We start from the raw sequence: 14,500 nt of genomic DNA on the forward strand, positions 1-14,500 counted from the left end.
GATCTGAATCTTGAACTGGCTCCAAATTCTGCATGTCCACACCCCCTGTAGTAGATGTTTGAGAATTAGTAGCAGTCACCACCGGCCATATGCACTGGCTCAAAATTCTGCAAGTCCACACCCCATGTAGTAGATGATTGAGAATTAGTAGCAGCCACCACAGGGTCCACTGTCAGGATGATCCATCCTCTCTCCTTCATCAGCTTCAGATCCCACTGTTTCCCTGAGCAGGAAGGTCTGGAATTGAAAATACAGAGGACATTAAATAACATTCACTCAGTACATGGCACTCATTTTGGTTTATAAGCTGAAAATTGAGCCATCAGTCTGGTGTCAAGAGTGTCAGGATGGCCGGGTGGTCTAAGGTGCTGCATTCAGGTCACAGTCTCCCTTGGAGACGTGGGTTGAAACCCATCTTCTGACAAGTGTCTTTGTGAGGTGGATACATTTTTGGACTTTTTTTTCCAAGCACCCTTATCAAAAACAATGTCAACAGTTTCTGTAAATTATCGATAAGAACTATTGTCCGTTGCTTGCACTAATTGCCTGAAGTTGGCTAAATCGCAGTAAATCGGTAAAGCAGGAAATCACAGCATCTTCAACAAATCGTGATAGAGGGGCCGAGATAAAGGTTTCGACCCTACATATCAAAAGCACAGCTGTCCATAGTTCAGCAGGTTCACAGTGCAGAAGGTTCAGTGGCACCAGGGTCCCCTGCGTCCCAATCACAGCTGGTTTTTAACTTCTGTATTCTGGGCATGGGAGGGGTGTGTTGCATCGTGCACACACAGTGCCTGTTTCGCAAATAAGTTTTAATAAATACACAGAGAATAATATAGAGTCATTGGCCACGAGGAACACCTTCCCTGACCTTTTATTCTCTCCGGTTCCACGTCACCGTGCCTACCATCCATCTCCAAAACTCGGGGGAGACTAACACTCCCTACCTCCCTTGGTGTGCATCATAGGCGTGCCCATGACGAACACAACATTTCTCCTTAACCAATACAAAACAAAAATAGCTGCTAAAAAAAAAGATACTATACTAAACCAGTATACAAGAATAGTACACAACAAGAAATGCCACATTCAGTCAATCCACCCCGAATCCTTGCAGCCGCGTTGAGCATGGCGGTCGAGGACTCAAACTGTATCATTCAAGTCCTTGTCTCAGAGGCACTGAGTTGATTGGTATGGAGCCAGGCACCTCCTGATCTGAATCTTGAACTGGCTCCAAATTCTGCATGTCCACACCCCCTGTAGTAGATGATTGAGAATTAGTAGCAGTCACCACCGGCCATGTGCACTGGCTCAAAATTCAGCATGTCCACACCCCATGTAATAGATGATTGAGAATTAGTAGCAGTCACCACCGGATCCACTGTCAGGATGATCCATCCTCTCTCCTTCATCAGCTTCAGATCCCACTGTTTCCCTGAGCAGGAAGGTCTGGAATTGAAAATACAGAGGACATTAAACAACATTCACTCAGTACATGGCACTCATTTTGGTTTAAAAGCTGTAAATTGAGCCATCAGTGCAGCATCAAGAGTGTCAGGATGGCCGAGTGGTCTAAGGCGCTGCGTTCAGGTCGCAGTCTCCTTTGGAGGCGTGGGTTCGAATCCCACTTCTGACAAGTGTCTTTTGCGAGGTGGATACATTTTTGGACTCTTTTTTTTCCAAGCACCCGTATCAAAAACAATGTCAACAGTTTCTGTAAATTATCAATAAGATCTATTGTCCGTTGCTTGCACTAATTTCCTGAAGTTGGCTAAATCGCAGTAAATCGGTAAAGCGGGAAATCACAGCATCTTCAACAAATCGTGATAGAGGGGCAGAGATAAAGGTTTCGACCCTACATATCAAGAGCGCAGCTGTCAATAGTTCAGCAGGTTCACAGTGCAGAAGGTTCAGTGGCACCAGGGTCCCCTGCGTCCCAATCACAGCTGGTTTTTAACTTCTGTATTCAGGGCATGGGAGGGGTGTGTTGCATCGTGCACACACGGTGCCTGTTTCGCAGATAAGATAAGTTTTAATAAATATACAGAGAATAATATAGAGTCATTGGCCACGAGGAACACCTTCCCTGACCTTTTATTCTCTCCGGTTCCACGTCACCGCGCCTACCATCCAACTCCAAAACTCGGGGAGACTAACACTCCCTACCTCCCTTTGTGTGCATCATAGGCGTGCCCATGAAGAACACAACATTTCTCCTTAACCAATACAAAACAAACATAGCTGCTCAAAAAAAAGATACTATACTAATCCAGTATACAAGAATAACACCCAACAAGAAATGCCACATTCAGTCAATCCACCCCGAATCCTTGCAGCCGCGTTGAGCATGGCGGTCGAGGACTCAAACTGTACCGTTCAAGTCCTTGTCTCAGAGGCACTGAGTTGATTGGTTTGGAGCCAGGCACCTCCTGATCTGAATCTTGAACTGGCTCCAAATTCTGCATGTCCACACCCCCTGTAGTAGATGATTGAGAATTAGTAGCAGTCACCACCGGCCATGTGCACTGGCTCAAAATTCAGCATGTCCACACCCCATGTAGTCGATGATTGAGAATTAGTAGCAGTCACCACCGGATTCACTGTCAGGATGATCCATCCTCTCTCCTTCATCAGCTTCAGATCCCACTGTTTCCCTGAGCAGGAAGGTCTGGAATTGAAAATACAGAGGACATTAAACAACATTCACTCAGTACATGGCACTCATTTTGGTTTATACGCTCGAAATTGAGCCATGAGGGAGGTGTGAAGAGTGTCAGGATGGCCGAGTGGTCTAAGGTGCTGCGTTCAGGTCGCAGCCTCCCTTGGAGGTGTGGGTTCAAATCCCACTTCTGACAAGTGTATTTTGCAAGGTGGATACATTTTTGGACTTTTTTTTCCCAAGCACCGTATCAAAAACAATGTCAACAGTTTCTGTAAATTATCGATAAGATCTATTTTCCGTTGCTTGCACTAATTGCCTGAAGTTGGCTAAATCGCAGTAAATCGGTAAAGCAGGAAATCACAGCATCTTCAACAAATCGTGATAGAGGGGCCGAGATAAAGGTTTCGACCCTACATATCAAAAGCGCAGCTCTCAATAGTTCAGCAGGTTCACAGTGCAGAAGGTTCAGTGGCACCAGGGTCCCCTGCGTCCCAATCACAGCTGGTTTTTAACTTCTGTATTCAGGGGATGGGAGGGGTGGGGGTGTTGCGTCGTGCACACACAGTGCCTGTTTTGCAGAGAAGTTTTAATAAATACACAAAGAATAATATGGAGTCTTTAGCCACGAGGAACACCTTCCCTGACCTTTTATTCTCTCCGATTCCACATCACCGCACCTACCATCCAACTCCAAAACTCGGGGGAGACTAACACTCCCTACCTCCCTTGGTGTGCATCATGGGCGTGCCCATGACGAACACAACATTTCTCCTTAACCAATACAAAACAAACATAGCTGCTCAAAAAAAAGATACTATACTTATCCAGTATACAAGAATAGTACACAACAATAAATACCACATTCAGTCAATCCACCCCGAATCCTTGCAGCCGCGTTGAGCATGGCGGTCGAGGACTCAAACTGTACCGTTCAAGTCCTTGTCTCAGAGGCACTGAGTTGATTGGTATGGAGCCAGGCACCTCCTGATCTGAATCTTGAACTGGCTCCAAATTCTGCATGTCCACACCCCCTGTAGTAGATGATTGAGAATTAGTAGCAGTCACCACCGGCCATATGCACTGGCTCAAAATTCTGCAAGTCCACACCCCATGTAGTAGATGATTGAGAATTAGTAGCAGTCACCACAGGGTCCACTGTCAGGATGATCCATCCTCTCTCCTTCATCAGCTTCAGATCCCACTGTTTCCCTGAGCAGGAAGGTCTGGAATTGAAAATACAGAGGACATTAAATAACATTCACTCAGTACATGGCACTCATTTTGGTTTATAAGCTGGAAATTGAGCCATCAGTCTGGTGTCAAGAGTGTCAGGATGGCCGGGTGGTCCAAGGTGCTCCATTCAGGTCACAATCTTCCTTGGAGATGTGGGTTCAAGCCCCTCTTCTGACAAGTGTCTTTTGCGAGCTGGATACATTTTTGGACTTTTTTTTTCCAAGCACCCTTATCAAAAACAATGTCAACAGTTTCTGTAAATTATCGATAAGATCTATTGTCCGTTGCTTGCACTAATTGCCTGAAGTTGGCTAAATCGCAGTAAATCGATAAAGCAGGAAATCACAGCATCTTCAACAAATCGTGATAGAGGGGCCGAGATAAAGGTTTCGACCCTACATATCAAAAGCACAGCTGTCAGTAGTTCAGCAGGTTCACAGTGCAGAAGGTTCAGTTGCACCAGGGTCCCCTGCGTCCCAATCACAGCTGGTTTTTAACTTCTGTATTCAGGGCACGGGAGGGGTGTGTTGCATCGTGCACACACAGTGCCTGTTTCGCAAATACGTTTTAATAAATACACAGAGAATAATATAGAGTCATTGGCCACGAGGAACACCTTCCATGACCTTTTATTCTCTCCGGTTCCACGTCACCGCGCCTACCATCCAACTCCAAAACTTGGGGGAGACTAACACTCCCTACCTCCCTTGGTGTGCATCATAGGCGTGCCCATGACGAACACAACATTTCTCCTTAACCAATACAAAACAAACATAGCTGCTCAAAAAAAAGATACTATACTAAACCAGTATACAAGAATAGTACACAACAAGAAATGCCACATTCAGTCAATCCACCCTGAATCCTTGCAGCCGCGTTGAGCATGGCAGTCGAGGACTCAAACTGTACTGTTCAAGTCCTTGTCTCAGAGGCACTGAGTTGATTGGTATGGAGCCAGGCACCTCCTGATCTGAATCTTGAACTGGCTCCAAATTCTGCATGTCCACACCCCCTGTAGTAGATGATTGAGAATTAGTAGCAGTCACCACCGGCCATGTGCACTGGCTCAAAATTCAGCATGTCCACACCCCATGTAGTAGATGATTGAGAATTAGTAGCAGTCACCACCGGATCCACTGTCAGGATGATCCATCCTCTCTCCTTCATCAGCTTCAGATCCCACTGTTTCCCTGAGCAGGAAGGTCTGGAATTGGAAATACAGAGGACATTAAACAACATTCACTCAGTACATGGCACTCATTTTGGTTTATAAGCTGGAAATTGAGCCATCAGTGCAGTGTCACGAGTGTCAGGATAGCCGAGTGGTCTAAGGCACTGCGTTCAGGTTGCAGTCTCATTTGGAGGCGTGGGTTCAAATCCCACTTCTGACAAGTGTCTTTTGCGAGGTGGATACATATTTTGACTTTTTTTTTCCAAGCACCCGTATCAAAAACAATGTCAACAGTTTCTGTAAATTATCGATAAGATCTATTGTCCGTTGCTTGCACTAATTTCCTGAAGTTGGCTAAATCGCAGTAAATCGGTAAAGCGGGAAATCACAGCATCTTCAACAAATCGTGATAGAGGAGCAGAGATAAAGGTTTTGACCCTACATATCAAGAGCGCAGCTGTCAATAGTTCAGCAGGTTCACAGTGCAGAAGGTTCAGTGGCACCAGGGTCCCCTGCGTCCCAATCACAGCTGTTTTTTAACTTCGGTATTCAGGGCATGGGAGGGATGTGTTGCATCGTGCACACATGGTGCCTATTTCGCAGATAAGTTTTAATAAATACACAGAGAATAATATAGAGTCATTGGCCACGAGGAACACCTTCCCTGGCCTTTTATTCTCTCCGGTTCCACGTCACCGCGCCTACTATCCAACTCCAAAACTCGGGGGAGACTAACACTCCCTACCTCCCTTGGTGTGCATCATAGGCATGCCCATGACGAACACAACATTTCTCCTTAACCAATACAAAACAAACATAGCTGCTCAAAAAAAAGATACTATACAAATCCAGTATACAAGAATAGTACACAACAAGAAATGCCACATTCAGTCAATCCACCCCGAATCCTTGCAGCCGCGTTGAGCATGGCGGTCGAGGACTCAAACTGTACCGTTCAAGTCCTTGTCTCAGAGGCACTGAGTTGATTGGTATGGAGCCAGGCACCTCCTGATCTGAATCTTGAACTGGCTCCAAATTCTGCATGTCCACACCCCCTGTAGTACATGATTGAGAATTAGTAGCAGTCACCACCGGCCATGTGCAATGGCTCAAAATTCAGCATGTCCACACCCCATGTAGTAGATGATTGAGAATTAGTAGCAGTCACCACCGGATCCACTGTCAGGATGATCCATCCTCTCTCCTTCATCAGCTTCAGATCCCACTGTTTCCCTGAGCAGGAAGGTCTGGAATTGAAAATACAGAGGACATTAAACAACATTCACTCAGTACATGGCACTCATTTTGGTTTATAAGCTGGAAATTGAGCCATCAGTGAAGTGTCAAGAGTGTCAGGATGGCCGAGTGGTCTAAGGCGGTGCGTTCAGGTCGCAGTCTCCTTTGGAGGCGTGGGTTCGAATCCTACTTCTGACAAGTGTCTTTTGCGAGGTGGATACATTTTTGGACTTTTTTTTTCCAAGCACCCGTATCAAAAACAATGTCAACAGTTTCTGTAAATTATCGATAAGATCTATTGTCCGTTGCTTGCACTAATTTCCTGAAGTTGGCTAAATCGCAGTAAATCGGTAAAGCGGGAAATCACAGCATCTTCAACAAATCGTGATAGAGGGGCAGAGATAAAGGTTTCGACCCTACATATCAAGAGCGCAGCTGGCAATAGTTCAGCAGGTTCACAGTGCAGAAGGTTCAGTGGCACCAGGGTCCCCTGCGTCCCAATCACAGCTGGTTTTTAACTTCTGTATTCAGGGCATGGGAGGGGTGTGTTGCATCGTGCACACATGGTGCCTGTTTCGCAGATAAGTTTTAATAAATACACAGAGAATAATATAGAGTCATTGGCCACGAGGAACCCCTTCCCTGGCCTTTTATTCTCTCCGGTTCCACGTCACCGCGCCTACCATCCAACTCCAAAACTCGGGGGAGACTAACACTCCCTACCTCCCTTGGTGTGCATCATAGGAGTGCCCATGACGAACACAACATTTCTCCTTAACCAATACAAAACAAACATAGCTGCTTAAAAAAAAGATACTATACTAATCCAGTATACAAGAATAGTACAAAACAAGAAATGCCACATTCAGTCAATCCACCCCGAATCCTTGCAGCCGCGTTGAGCATGGCGGTCGAGGACTCAAACTGTACCGTTCAAGTCCTTGTCTCAGAGGCACTGAGTTGATTGGTATGGAGCCAGGCACCTCCTGATCTGAATCTTGAACTGGCTCCAAATTCTGCATGTCCAACCCCCTTGTAGTAGATGATTGAGAATTAGTAGCAGTCACCACCGGCCATGTGCACTGGCTCAAACTTCTGCATGTCCACACCCCATATAGTAGATGATTGAGAATTAGTAGCAGTCACCACCGGATTCACTGTCAGGATGATCCATCCTCTCTCCTTCATCAGCTTCAGATCCCACTGTTTCCCTGAGCAGGAAGGTCTGGAATTGAAAATACAGAGGACATTAAACAACATTCACTCAGTACATGGCACTCATTTTGGTTTATAAGCTGGAAATTGAGCCATCAGTGCAGTGTCAAGAGTGTCAGGATGGCCGAGTGGTCTAAGGCGCTGCTTTCAGGTTGCAGTCTCCTTTGGAGGCGTGGATTTGAATCCCACTTCTGACAAGTGTCTTTTGCGAGGTGGATACATTTTTGGACTTTTTTTTTCCAAGCACTCGTATCAAAAACAATGTCAACAGTTTCTGTAAATTATCGATAAGATCTATTGTCCGTTGCTTGCACTAATTTCCTGAAGTTGGCTAAATCGCAGTAAATCAGTAAAGCGGTAAATCACAGCATCTTCAACAAATCGTGATAGAGGGGCAGAGATAAAGGTTTCGACCCTACATATCAAGAGCGCAGCTGTCAATAGTTCAGCAGGTTCACAGTGCAGAAGGTTCAGTGGCACCAGGGTCCCCTGCGTCCCAATCACAGCTGGTTTTTAACTTCTGTATTCAGGGCATGAGAGCGGTGTGTTGCATCGTGCACACACGGTGCCTGTTTCGCAGATAAGTTTTAATAAATACACAGAGAATAATATAGAGTCATTGGCCACGAGGAACACCTTCCCTGACCTTTTATTCTCTCCGGTTCCACGTCACCGCGCCTACCATCCAACTCCAAAACTCAAGGGAGACTAACACTCCCTACCTCCCTTGGTGTGCATCATAGGCGTGCCCATGACGAACACAACATTTCTCCTTAACCAATACAAAACAAACATAGCTGCTAAAAAAAAAGATACTATACTAATCCAGTATACAAGAGTAGTACACAACAAGAAATGCCACATTCAGTCAATCCACCCCGAATCCTTGCAGCCGCGTTGAGCATGGCGGTCGAGGACTCAAACTGTACCGTTCAAGTCCTTGTCTCAGAGGCACTGAGTTGATTGGTATGGAGCCAGGCACCTCCTGATCTGAATCTTGAACTGGCTCCAAATTCTGCATGTCCACACCCCTTGTAGTAGATGATTGAGAATTAGTAGCAGTCACCACCGGCCATGTGCACTGGCTCAAACTTCTGCATGTCCACACCCCATGTAGTCGATGATTGAGAATTAGTAGCAGTCACCACCGGATTCACTGTCAGGATGATCCATCCTCTTTCCTTCATCAGCTTCAGATCCCACTGTTTCCCTGAGCAGGAAGGTCTGGAATTGAAAATACAGAGGACATTAAACAACATTCACTCAGTACATGGCACTCATTTTGGTTTATACGCTCGAAATTGAGCCATGAGCAAGGTGTGCAGAGTGTCAGGATGGCCGAGTGGTCTATGGCGCTGCGTTCAGGTCGCAGCCTCCCTTGGAGGTGTGGGTTTAAATCCCACTTCTGACAAGTGTATTTTGCAAGGTGGATACATTTTTGGACTTTTATTTCCCAAGCACCGTATCAAAAACAATGTCAACAGTTTCTGTAAATTATCGATAAGATCTATTTTCCGTTGCTTGCACTAATTGCCTGAAGTTGGCTAAATCGCAGTAAATCGGTAAAGCAGGAAATCACAGCATCTTCAACAAATCGTGATAGAGGGGCCGAGATAAAGGTTTCGACCCTACATATCAAAAGCGCAGCTGTCAATAGTTCAGCACGTTCACAGTGCAGAAGGTTCAGTGGCACCAGGGTCCCCTGCGTCCCAATCACAGCTGGTTTTTAACTTCTGTATTCTGGGCATGGGAGGGGTGTGTTGCATTGTGCACACACAGTGCCTGTTTCGCAAATAAGTTTTAATAAATACACAGAGAATAATATAGAGTCATTGGCCACGGGGAACACCTTCCCTGACCTTTTATTCTCTCCGGTTCCACGTCACCTCGCCTACCATCCAACTCTAAAACTCGGGGGAGACTAACACTCCCTACCTCCCTTGGTGTGCATCATAGGCGTGCCCATGACGAACACAACATTTCTCCTTAACCAATACAAAACAAACATAGCTGCTAAAAAAAAAGATACTATACTAAACCAGTATACAAGAATAGTACACAACAAGAAATGCCACATTCAGTCAATCCACCCCGAATCCTTGCAGCCGCGTTGAGCATGGCGGTCGAGGACTCAAACTGTACCGTTCAAGTCCTTGTCTCAGAGGCACTGAGTTGATTGGTATGGAGCCAGGCACCTCCTGATCTGAATCTTGAACTGGCTCCAAATTCTGCATGTCCACACCCCCTGTAGTAGATGATTGAGAATTAGTAGCAGTCACCACCGGCCATGTGCACTGGCTCAAAATTCAGCATGTCCACACCACATGTAGTAGATGATTGAGAATTAGTAGCAGTCACCACCGGATCCACTGTCAGGATGATCCATCCTCTCTCCTTCATCAGCTTCAGATCCCACTGTTTCCCTGAGCAGGAAGGTCTGGAATTGAAAATACAGAGGACATTAAACAACATTCACTCAGTACATGGCAATCATTTTGGTTTATAAGCTGGAAATTGAGCCATCAGTGAAGTGTCAAGAGTGTCAGGATGGCCGAGTGGTCTAAGGCGGTGCGTGCAGGTCGCAGTCTCCTTTGGAGGCGTGGGTTCGAATCCTACTTCTGACAAGTGTCTTTTGCGAGGTGGATACATTTTTGGACTTTTTTTTTCCAAGCACCCGTATCAAAAACAATGTCAACAGTTTCTGTAAATTATCGATAAGATCTATTGTCCGTTGCTTGCACTAATTTCCTGAAGTTGGCTAAATCGCAGTAAATCGGTAAAGCGGGAAATCACAGCATCTTCAACAAATCGTGATAGAGGGGCAGAGATAAAGGTTTCGACCCTACATATCAAGAGCGCAGCTGTCAATAGTTCAGCAGGTTCACAGTGCAGAAGGTTCAGTGGCACCAGGGTCCCCTGCGTCCCAATCACAGCTGGTTTTTAACTTCTGTATTCAGGGCATGAGAGCGGTGTGTTGCATCGTGCACACACGGTGACTGTTTCGCAGATAAGTTTTAATAAATACACAGAGAATAATATAGAGTCATTGGCCACGAGGAACACCTTCCCTGACCTTTTATTCTCTCCGGTTCCACGTCACCGCGCCTACCATCCAACTCCAAAACTCAGGGGAGACTAACACTCCCTACCTCCCTTGGTGTGCATCATAGGCGTGCCCATGACGAACACAACATTTCTCCTTAACCAATACAAAACAAACATAGCTGCTCAAAAAAAAGATACTATACTAATCCAGTATACAAGAATAGTACACAACAAGAAATGCCACATTCAGTCAATCCACCCCGAATCCTTGCAGCCGCGTTGAGCATGGCGGTCGAGGACTCAAACTGTACCGTTCAAGTCCTTGTCTCAGAGGCACTGAGTTGATTGGTATGGAGCCAGGCACCTCCTGATCTGAATCTTGAACTGGCTCCAAATTCTGCATGTCCACACCCCTTGTAGTAGATGATTGAGAATTAGTAGCAGTCACCACCGGCCATGTGCACTTGCTCAAACTTCTGCATGTCCACACCCCATGTAGTCGATGATTGAGAATTAGTAGCAGTCACCACCGGATTCACTGTCAGGATGATCCATCCTCTCTCCTTCATCAGCTTCAGATCCCACTGTTTCAGTGAGCAGGAAGGTCTGGAATTGAAAATACAGAGGACATTAAACAACATTCACTCAGTACATGGCACTCATTTTGGTTTATAAGCTGGAAATTGAGCCATCAGTGCAGTGTCAAGAGTGTCAGGATGGCCGAGTGGTCTATGGCGCTGCGTTCAGGTTTCAGTCTCCTTTGGAGGCGTGGGTTCGAATCCCACTTCTGACAAGTGTCTTTTGCGAGGTGGATACATTTTTGGACTTTTTTTTTCCAAGCACCCGTATCAAAAACAATGTCAACAGTTTCTGTAAATTATCGATAAGATCTATTGTCCGTTGCTTGCACTAATTTCCTGAAGTTGGCTAAATCGCAGTAAATCGGTAAAGCGGGAAATCACAGCATCTTCAACAAATCGTGATAGAGGGGCAGAGATAAAGGTTTCGACCCTACATATCAAGAGCGCAGCTGTCAATAGTTCAGCAGGTTCACAGTGCAGAAGGTTCAGTGGCACCAGGGTCCCCTGCGTCCCAATCACAGCTGGTTTTTAACTTCTGTATTCAGGGCATGGGAGGGGTGTGTTGCATCGTGCACACATGGTGCCGGTTTCGCAGATAAGTTTTAATAAATACACAGAGAATAATATAGAGTCATTGGCCACGAGGAACACCTTCCCTGGCCTTTTATTCTCTCCGGTTCCACGTCACCGCGCCTACCATCCAACTCCAAAACTCGGGGAGACTAACACTCCCTACCTCCCTTGGTGTGCATCATAGGCGTGCCCATGACGAACACAACATTTCTCCTTAACCAATACAAAACAAACATAGCTGCTTAAAAAAAAGATACTATACTAATCCAGTATACAAGAATAGTACAAAACAAGAAATGCCACATTCAGTCAATCCACCCCGAATCCTTGCAGCCGCGTTGAGCATGGCAGTCGAGGACTCAAACTGTACCGTTCAAGTCCTTGTCTCAGAGGCACTGAGTTGATTGGTATGGAGCCAGGCACCTCCTGATCTGAATCTTGAACTGGCTCCAAATTCTGCATGTCCACACCCCTTGTAGTAGATGATTGAGAATTAGTAGCAGTCACCACCGGCCATGTGCACTGGCTCAAACTTCTGCATGTCCACACCCCAAGTAGTCGATGATTGAGAATTAGTAGCAGTCACCACCGGATTCACTGTCAGGATGATCCATCCTCTCTCCTTCATCAGCTTCAGATCCCACTGTTTCCCTGAGCAGGAAGGTCTGGAATTGAAAATACAGAGGACATTAAACAACATTCACTCAGTACATGGCACTCATTTTGGTTTATAAGCTGGAAATTGAGCCATCAGTGCAGTGTCAAAAGTATCAGGATGGCCGAGTGGTCTAAGTCGCTGAGTTCAGGTCGCAGTCTCCTTTGGAGGCGTGTGTTCGAAACCCACTTCTGACAAGTGTCTTTTGCGAGGTGGATACATTTTTGGACTTTTATTTTCCAAGCACCCGTATCAAAAACAATGTCAACAGTTTCTGTAAATTATCGATAAGATCTATTGTCCGTTGCTTGCACTAATTTCCTGAAGTTGGCTAAATCGCAGTAAATCGGTAAAGCGGGAAATCACAGCATCTTCAACAAATCGTGATAGAGGGGCAGAGATAAAGGTTTCGACCCTACATATCAAGAGCGCATCTGTCAATAGTTCAGCAGGTTCACAGTGCAGAAGGTTCAGTGGCACCAGAGTCCCCTGCGTCCCAATCACAGCTGGTTTTTAACTTCTGTATTCAGGGCATGGGAGGGGTGTGTTGCATCGTGCACACACGGTGCCTGTTTTGCAGATAAGTTTTAATAAATACACAGAGAATAATATAGAGTCATTGGCCATGAGGAACACCTTCCCTGACCTTTTATTCTCTCCGGTTCCACGTCACCACGCCTACCATCCAACTCCAAAACTCGGGGGAGACTAACACTCCCTACCTCCCTTGGTGTGCATCATAGGCGTGCCCATGACGAACACAACATTTCTCCTTAACCAATACAAAACAAACATAGCTGCTCAAAAAAAAGATACTATACTAATCCAGTATACAAGAATAGTACACAACAAGAAATGCCACATTCAGTCAATCCACCCCGAATCCTTGCAGCCGCGTTGAGCATGGCGGTCGAGGACTCAAACTGTACCGTTCAAGTCCTTGTCTCAGAGGCACTGAGTTGATTGGTATGGAGCCAGGCACCTCCTGATCTGAATCTTGAACTGGCTCCAAATTCTGCATGTCCACACCCCTTGTAGTAGATGATTGAGAATTAGTAGCAGTCACCACCGGCCATGTGCACTGGCTCAAACTTCTGCATGTCCACACCCCAAGTAGTCGATGACTGCGAATTAGTAGCAGTCACCACCGGATTCACTGTCAGGATGATCCATCCTCTCTCCTTCATCAGCTTCAGATCCCACTGTTTCCCTGAGCAGGAAGGTCTGGAATTGAAAATACAGAGGACATTAAACAACATTCACTCAGTACATGGCACTCATTTTGGTTTATAAGCTGGAAATTGAGCCATCAGTGCAGTGTCAAGAGTGTCAGGATGGCCGAGTGGTCTAAGGCGCTGCGTTCAGGTTGCAGTCTCCTTTGGAGGCGTGGGTTCAAATCCCACTTCTGACAAGTGTCTTTTGCGAGGTGGATACATTTTTGGACTTTTTTTTTTCCAAGCACCCGTATCAAAAACAATGTCAACAGTTTCTGTAAATTATCGATAAGATCTATTGTCCGTTGCTTGCACTAATTTCCTGAAGTTGGCTAAATCGCAGTAAATCGGTAAAGCGGGAAATCACAGCATCTTCAACAAATCGGGATAGAGGGGCAGAGATAAAGGTTTCGACCCTACATATCAAGAGCGCAGCTGTCAATAGTTCAGCAGGTTCACAGTGCAGAAGGTTCAGTGGCACCAGGGTCCCCTGCGTCCCAATCACAGTTGGTTTTTAACTTCTGTATTCAGGGCATGGGAGGGGTGTGTTGCATCGTGCCCACACGGTGCCTGTTTCGCAGATAAGTTTTAATAAATACACAGAGAATAATATAGAGTCATTGGCCACGAGGAACACCTTCCCTGACCTTTTATTCTCTCCGGTTCCACGTCACCGCGCCTACCATCCAACTCCAAAACTCAGGGGAGACTAACACTCCCTACCTCCCTTGGTGTGCATCATAGGCGTGCCCATGACGAACACAACATTTCTCCTTAACCAATACAAAACAAACATAGCTGCTCAAAAAAAACAAAACTATACTAATCCAGTATACAAGAATAGTACACAACAAGAAATGCCACATTCAGTCAATCCACCCCGAATCCTTGCAGCCGCGTTGAGCATGGCGGTCG

At 45.9% G+C, this 14,500-nt stretch overlaps 3 non-coding genes across 3 annotated transcripts; all 3 read left to right on the top strand.

Annotated features, from left to right (window-relative positions):
- The first annotated feature begins 1,553 nt into the window (after positions 1–1,553).
- TRNAL-CAG (transfer RNA leucine (anticodon CAG)) lies at positions 1,554–1,636 on the top strand. Its single transcript has one exon. It is a non-coding gene; the product is annotated as a tRNA-Leu (tRNA).
- Positions 1,637–2,772: 1,136 nt separating this feature from the next.
- On the top strand, positions 2,773–2,855 carry TRNAL-CAG (transfer RNA leucine (anticodon CAG)). The gene has a single exon. It is a non-coding gene; the product is annotated as a tRNA-Leu (tRNA).
- A 10,844-nt stretch (positions 2,856–13,699) lies between these two features.
- On the top strand, positions 13,700–13,782 carry TRNAL-CAG (transfer RNA leucine (anticodon CAG)). The gene has a single exon. It is a non-coding gene; the product is annotated as a tRNA-Leu (tRNA).
- Positions 13,783–14,500: the final 718 nt, after the last annotated feature.

Source organism: Pleurodeles waltl, unplaced genomic scaffold, assembly GCF_031143425.1.
Source record: "Pleurodeles waltl isolate 20211129_DDA unplaced genomic scaffold, aPleWal1.hap1.20221129 scaffold_39, whole genome shotgun sequence".
In the NCBI taxonomy this organism is placed as follows: Eukaryota; Metazoa; Chordata; class Amphibia; order Caudata; family Salamandridae; genus Pleurodeles; species Pleurodeles waltl.